This window comes from Syzygium oleosum, unplaced genomic scaffold (assembly GCF_021117445.2).
Source record: "Syzygium oleosum isolate NSW1041296 unplaced genomic scaffold, Sole_v2.1 Sole_v2.01, whole genome shotgun sequence".
Classification (NCBI taxonomy): Eukaryota; Viridiplantae; Streptophyta; class Magnoliopsida; order Myrtales; family Myrtaceae; genus Syzygium; species Syzygium oleosum.
In genome coordinates, this window is record NW_026607485.1 from 38077994 (window position 1) to 38084390 (window position 6397).

The following is a 6397-nucleotide window of genomic DNA, read 5'->3' on the forward strand; positions in this document are numbered from 1 at the left end:
AAAGTTTTTCGTTCAAATAACCAATTGCAACGTCATTCAAACTAGCATTATCCACGGTGATTATGGATACCTTCTTTTCTATTCCCCACTCGTTGATGCATTTCTCCACCATTCTCCCAATCTCCCTACCCTTGTGGCTAGGCATCACCACAAAATTGATGATTCTTTTATGCAACTTCCAATTTTCATCAATAAAATGTGCAGTGAGACACAAATAATTCAGGTTTTGAATAGAAGTCCATGTATCGGTCGTGAGTGCGATCCTAGAATTTATCTTACCAAAGTAAGTCTTCAAACAAGTTCTTTCACAGAAATATAGCTTCATACAATCTTTAGCCACTGTAAAACGTGACAAATGTTTAAAGAGAGGTTGTAACTCGGTAACAAACTCGCAAAATCCAACACGCTCAACCAAGGAAAAGGGTTGTTCATCAACTATGATGAACCGAGCAAGCATTTGCCTACAACGTTCTTGATTAAATGACCATGTCGATAAGACACTACCAGTACTAGAACCTCCCCCTGCCTTGTCAGCCAAGTCTACGTTATGCGGTGCAAAGAATTTCTGCCTCTTATCAACATTGCAAGGAAACTTCTTACATGTTTTCAAGTGCTTCCTCATTGCGGAAGTACCATGAGCAACATTGTACTTTAACTCAGACCCACAATCAATGCACTTCACCTTATATGTTTTTCCATCCCCATCTTTGATTCTTGCAAAATGATTCCAGCAATCGGATGTATATTTCTTATTAAGAGGAGGACGATGAGAACCAAGTACCTTGTTTGTTGCACTCGTGGTAAGGGATGGCTCTTCTTCATTTTCATCGCCCGACAATTCACATTCTGTGATCGGAGTTATCTCCTCACATCCATCAACCTCCATTGACATGTTATCTTGAATTCTTGATAGTTGATATGTCAATCAAACAACGCTGGCCAAGCAAACAACACGAGAACAGATTAGCCGAGAGCACTTGAACAATCAATCAAACGACACGAAAACAGAACAAGACAGCAGAAAAGAAAATGCAATTTGAATCTCAAGCAGCCATATTCCAAAGTAGTTTAGCAAGTCAATATAAATTTCCATTCCAATAGACTTGTTCAAGTAGCTCAGCAAATTGAAAAATCAACATCGTCTTATTTCATTTTGAGAACATTAGAAGTAAAAACTCAACAACATTTCTCATGGACACAATATTGCTTCAAATGACAATCTCAAGTAATTTTACAGAGGATAGGTGGATGGTAAATGTTTTTCTGGAGGAATTTGATGCTGCCATTGTTGCATGAAGAGATTGTTCACAGCCTAGGGTATTTTTTGTGATGAATACAATGGTCATTTCTGTTTGGAAAGAAGAGTAAAATAAGACTCTCATCAGAAGAGAACGAAAAATCCAAAAAGACAGATCGGTCAAGCGCCCAAGAAGGGCCACTTTCTCTGCATCTGCTGAAGACCTTCTTGGATCGAGAGAAGAAGCTCCTTTGAATTGCTTCACATCTTCTGGCTCATCTCCAACACGTGTTCAACGAGGAACATGGGGAGCTTTTGAGCCAGGTTAATGCAGATGATGTCCTAAGGAGAATCAGGTCTGATATTTCAAGAAGTTTATGGTCTCAAGTTTGAGACTTTGTTGCCGATCTTGTTTTTCTGTCTCTATTCCAGTAGTGATGAGTCGTGTTAGCTAATGCAATTAGGGAGTGGAGAAAGGCTGTGAAACTTCAACAAGGCAATTCGACCAGAAGAGCTCTTGCCGTCTCTAGAATGAGGGGTTTGAGTGCAAGAGGTCTCATGGATGAGGTGAAAATATCAGTCACAGTTATTTTTCCAAAACATCAGAGAAAGAATATGCAGGTGTCACGGTCAAGAGGTTTTCTAACACCAAGGACCGTGACACATCGACGAAGACCCGTCCAAAACCCAATGGAGCTTCCGGAATTTTCCCAAGGACGGGCGAGACGGTAATTGAGCCGGGGTTCTAGAGAGTTCTCGGCATAAATGCCGGTAATTGATAACTCTCGGAATAAATGTTGGTAGGTGGTCAACGAGAATGATACGATCTCAGCCACTCGTCTAGAAATCGATCAATGGTTGTAATCTGAGGCCCTCTACTATATAAAGGGATGTCCTCCTCCTCATTTGAAGCATCCAAACAACAAGAAGCATTTCCTTTCTCTCCCAGAGCTTCTCTCTCTAGATTCTCTCTCTACGATCCGAGTGTCCGAGCGAGTGAGCGATCGGGAAAAGGCTTGGCCTAGGCATTCCAACGATCCAAGGAAGCCTAAGTCGCCGCACGGGTCGTTCCCAAACTATCGGCCCGTGACAAGTGGTATCAGAGCAAGTAGAGAGTCCATCCAAGGAGATCGAGGAGCACACCAATTGGTCGAGAGAATGTCGAACCAAGAACAACTCGCTTCGGTTGTTGTGGATGAAAGGGCTCCCAATGAACTGGTTCCCAATGAGCCGGCTGCCCAACCAAAGACTCGTGGAAAATCCAAGAAAAGGGATGCTTCATCGGACGCCATAGCCGCAGTCGATGAGAAGCTCACGAGAATGAGAACAGCAATGTTGGAATTCATCGAAGAACTCGATGAAGTTAAAGGGCGGATCAACGAGGTCGAAGAATCTCTCCGCCACGAATTCACAAACGTCGTCAATCGCACGACGGCCCCCTTGTTTGATAGGGATGATGTCCTCGAAGCATCCATCGAGGCTCTAAAGCTTGAAGTCGTGGAGCTCAAAGAAGGTAACTCCTCCAAGGCCGAAGTCGAAGCCTTGAAGATAGAGGTGCAAGAGCTCAAAACCGAGCTCGTCCTATGCAAAGCAAGCATCGCGAACGGTGCATTGCCCATCCAAGCGGCACATAAACTAGATGTGCCGAAGCCGAAATAATTCAAAGGCAACCGGTCCGCCAAAGAGGTGGACAACTTCCTATGGAGCATGGGACAATACTTCGACGCCATTGGAATCCAAGAAGACTTGGCCAAGGTACGAACCGCTTCTATGTTCCTAGTCGATAATGCCATACTTTGGTGGCGAAATAGATGTGATGAGACAAAGCGAGGCGCCGATCCCATCACTACTTGGGATGGATTTGTCGAGGAGTTTCGGGATTATTTCTTCCCCGAGTATGCTCAACAAGAAGCCCGTAGCAAGCTCCATCACCTTGAGCAACGAGGCACGGTCCGAGAGTACGTGAAGGAATTCACCGAGCTCAAACTCCAAATTCCCAACCTTGGGGAGGAGGAGGCTCTCGAGGCGTTCATGGATGGATTGAAGCAGTGGGCACTACTCGAGCTCAAACGAAGGGACGTCCGAAGCCTCTCGCGAGCGCTAGTCGTGGCCGAGTCTCTCGCCGACTTCACCAAGGAGGCCCCAAAGACAAGAGGGAGCGGGTGGAGATCGGATCGCCACCATGACGAAGAAGAAGACCAAGCTGTCCATGGCCGAAAGGACTCGGATAGTAGTCCCAACCGTGGCCGAAGAGACCATGGTGGACGTGAGAAGACATGGGGGGAAGGAACGTCCAAGTCAAACGATCCCAAGTGGAATCGACCCCAAGGAGACTACAAGAGCAAGTTTGATACTCCACCACCGTCTCCGTGCTTCATTTGCAGCGGTCCTCATTGGACACAAAAGTGCCCGAAGAAGAGTAGGATCAATGCCATTCTTGCCGTAGAAGAGGATGAAGAGCCGAAGCAAGAAAAGGAGAAACGCGAAGTGCGACTTGGGACCGTGAAGGTTTTCAACTCAATCAACTCCGTGAAGGACAAGGCTCTGCCAAAGGAGAAGCCGGCACATTCGCACCTCTCATTCATTGAGGTCAAGGTACGTGGCGTACCCCTCCTTGCCTTGGTCGATACGGGTGCTACGAGCTTGTTTTTGTCAAACGAAGCGGCCAAACACTTGGGACTTCACGTGGAACCAACTCGTAATCGTTATAAGATCCCCAATTCTGAAGAGATACCAGGCGTAGGCGTGGCCAAAGATGTAGAACTCCAAGTCGGTACTTGGGAAGGCAAACTCCCGTTCGAGGTAATTCCTCTCGACGACTATGATCTCATTCTAGGCATGGAATTTTTCGATGCCGCGAGAGCCATGATAGACCTGAAGAGCAACATGATCATCATCACCAACTCGGAGTGCCCATCCATGATTCCAATGATTACTGGAGTGACCGAAGCCAAAGTCCTCTCCACGATCCGACGAATGAACAACGAACCAAGAGTTGAGAAGTTCGTGCTCGAACTCCGCACCAAGCCAAAGCCGAAGGTGGATCATCCCCTTCAACACAACATGCCGATCCATGTCCTATTCCCGGAGGTGACAAACTTGCCGACCAACATGGAGGAAGCCAAACCAAAGGAGCCAAATACCCGACAAACCGAGAAGACGAAGGCCAAGAAATCTCGGAAGAGTCGAAAGCGCTCCAAGAAGCCAACAAACAACCCCAAGCCAAGAGCGCCAAGGACGTCGCTCGAATGGGTGGGGGAGAATGTCACGGTCAAGAGGTTTTCTAACACCAAGGACCGTGACACATCGACGAAGACCCGTCCAAAACCCAATGGAGCTTCCGGAATTTTCCCAAGGACGGGCGAGACGGTAATTGAGCCGGGGTTCTAGAGAGTTCTCGGCATAAATACCGGAAGTTGATAGCTCTCGGAATAAATGTCGGTAGGTGGTTGACGAGAACGATACGATCTCGGCCACTCGTCTAGAAATCGATTAATGGTTGTAATCCGATGCCCTCTACTATATAAATGGGTGTCCTCCTCTTCATTTGAAGCATCCAAACAATAAAAAGCATTTCCTTTCTCTCCCAGAACTTCTCTCTCTAGATTCTCTCTCTACGATCCGAGTGTCCGAGCGAGTGAGCGATCGGGAAAAGGCTTGGCCTAGGCATTCCAACGATCCAAGGAAGCCTAAGTCGCCGCACGGGTCGTTCCCAAACTATCAGCCCGTGACATAGGTCTATGAGTTGCAGATGCAGAAAGAGAAAAGATGCAGTCAATTAGTTCAGCCTACCACTGCTTGGAGAATCAGAGAAGTGAAGATCAGGGCCTCCACCTAACTGATGAGACCCCTGGCAGACAGCCATATTCCAGAAGAATGTTGCAATTTATAACAACCTACAGAGGTATGGAAGGGAACAAACATGAGTTTCCCAAAATATACAATTTATATTTCACAGCAACAACAAAAGTAATGATGATTTAAAGCAACAGAAGTGAAACAAAGTGATTGCTATATCTTAAGACAATTTTATCGAATCAAATTGCATCTTTGGTAGCTTTGCTTTTTGAATATCACATAAATCAAATAATTCCCACTGATCATAACACCAGCTCTTAAGTTTGAAGCGTTTCCATCATTGAATGACTTGATTCTAAGGCCTTTTAATTGCAATTTTGTTCTGCTTCATCTGTAGAAATTGATATCAACTTAGTCATCTCCCTTACCAATCCATTTTGATTCTGTCTAAGTTCCTAATAAGAACTCTAAACCCCAATTCTCATGCTCTACGAAAATGACTTACACTGTCAACATTAACACTTCCACATGAAAATATAAGAAAAAGAGAGCACTTCCTCAGAGCAAGCAATCAAGCAACTCACGAGCACAAGTACGCGCTCGACAAGCGCACACACACCACAGATTCAGACGTATCCGTTAAAAGCGCAATTTCTCTTGATATAACAGCGATCCAACAACAGCAACTCTACACAGAATCAAACATGCCGTCACTTAAATCGAAGCAGAGAACAACACAGTCGCTTCCTACATTTTCCGATCGCGCGCAAGATCGTGATCTTGACTGAATATCGAAACCGAATGATTGGAATTTCGAGTTCGGAACAGCTTCGTCATCCGTTCATCGTCGTTCCTCGTCTCATTTCTACTAGGCGATGAATCCAGATGAATGTGCACGCAAGAGCACAATTTCACGCAACTCAGGCACGATCGTCGTGACTGAATTCAATCGATCGATGCTAAAGATGAACAGAAGCAACGGCAGGAATTCAAAGAGAGAAAGCGTGAATGGCAGGGGTTGTTCGAAGACGTTACGTACCAGAGCGACGGAGCTTCAGAGGACGAAGACGGCGGTGAGCCCGAATAATCGAAGCGAATCCGCGTGGGGAGATCACGAGACCTGCGGCGAAGAAGGCGGAGTGAGGCGGAAGCGGGAGAGAACCGCGGAAGCGGGAGCGAGGGGCAAGGCGAAAGCAGAAGCGGGAGCGAGGAGCGAGGCAAAAGCGGGAGCGAGGCGGAAGTGGAAGCAGGAGCGAGGAGCAAGGTAGAAGCGGAAGCGGGAGCGAGGCGGAAGTGGAAGCAGGAGGGACAATGATGGAGGATCGGGTGATTCAAGAGGAGAAGGGAATTAGGGTTTCTAAA